The sequence below is a fragment of the Neovison vison genome, chromosome 11 (assembly GCF_020171115.1).
Source record: "Neovison vison isolate M4711 chromosome 11, ASM_NN_V1, whole genome shotgun sequence".
Lineage (NCBI taxonomy): Eukaryota > Metazoa > Chordata > Mammalia > Carnivora > Mustelidae > Neogale > Neogale vison.
Window position 1 is genome coordinate 12,460,141 of NC_058101.1, and position 1,330 is coordinate 12,461,470.

Genomic DNA, 1,330 nt, shown 5'->3' on the forward strand with positions numbered 1-1,330 from the left:
AAAAAAGAATCATGTCATCTGCAAAGAGAGAGAGTTTCACTTCTTCATTACCAATTTGGATACCTTTTATTTCTCTTTGTTGTCTGATTGCTGTTGCTAGGACTTCTAATACTATGCTGAACAAGAGTGGTGAGAGTGGGCATCCCTGTCATGTTCCTGATCTCAACGGGAAGGCTGCAAGCTTTTTCCCATTGAGGATGATATTTGCTGTGGGTCTTTCATAGATTTTATGAAGTTCAGGAATGTTCCCTCTATCCCTATACTTTGAAGCGCTTTAATCAGGAACGGATGCTGGATTTTGTCAAATGCTTTTTCTGCATCAGTTGAGAGGACCATGTGGTTCTTCTCTTTTCTCTTTTTAATTTGTTCTATCACATTGATTGATTTATGAATGTTGAACCATCCTTGTAGCCCAGGGATGAATCCCACCTGGTCATGGTGGATAATCTTTTTAATGTGCTGTTGGATCCTGTTTGCTAGGATCTTGTTGAGAATTTTAGCAACCATATTCATCAGTGATATTGGTCTGAAATTCTCCTTTTTAGTAGTGTCTTTGCCTGGTTTAGGGGATGAGGGTAATGCTGGCTTCATAGAAAGAGTCTGGAAGTTTTCCTTCTGCTTCAATTTTTTGAAACAGCTTCAGGCGAATAGGTGTTATTTCTTCTTGGAAAGTTTGGTAGACAGCTTTGCACAGTGGCAGTATCATAGCCAATGAGGTTTATCCGAGGAGCGATTATTGCTAATTGAAAGTTTGGTAGAATTCCCCAAGGAATCCATCAGGTCCTGGGCTCTTATTTTTTGGGAGGTTTTTGATCACTGCTTCAATCTCGTTGCTAGATATTGTTCTATTCAGGTTGTCAATTTCTTCCTGGTTCAATTTTGGGAGTTTATAGTTTTCCCAGAATGCATCCATTTCATCTAGGTTGCTTAGCTTATTGGCATATAACTGTTGATAATAACTTCTGATGATTGTTTCTACTTCCTTGGTGTTAGTTGTGATCTCTCCCTTTTCATTCATAATTTTATGAATTTGAGCTTTCTCTATTTTCTTTTGGATTATTGTGGCCAATGGTTTATCGATCTTATTGATTCTTTCAAAAAACCAACTTCTAGTTTCATTGATATGTTCTACTGTATCTTTGGTTTCTACCTCATTGATCTCAGCTCTAATCTTGATGATTTCCCTTCTTATGTGTGGAGTTGGTTTGATTTGTTGTTGATTCTCCAGTTCTTTAAGGTGTAGAGACAACTGGTGTGTTCTGGATTTTTCAATTTTTTTGAGGGATGCTAGGATGGCTATGTATGTCCCCCTTTGCCGTATCCCATAGGT

General features: G+C 38.1%; 1 non-coding gene across 1 annotated transcript; it reads left to right on the forward strand.

Moving 5' to 3' along the window:
* Positions 1–682: 682 nt before the first annotated feature.
* Positions 683–817, forward strand: LOC122890635. The gene has a single exon (XR_006381110.1). It is a non-coding gene; the product is annotated as a U4 spliceosomal RNA (small nuclear RNA).
* Positions 818–1,330: the final 513 nt, after the last annotated feature.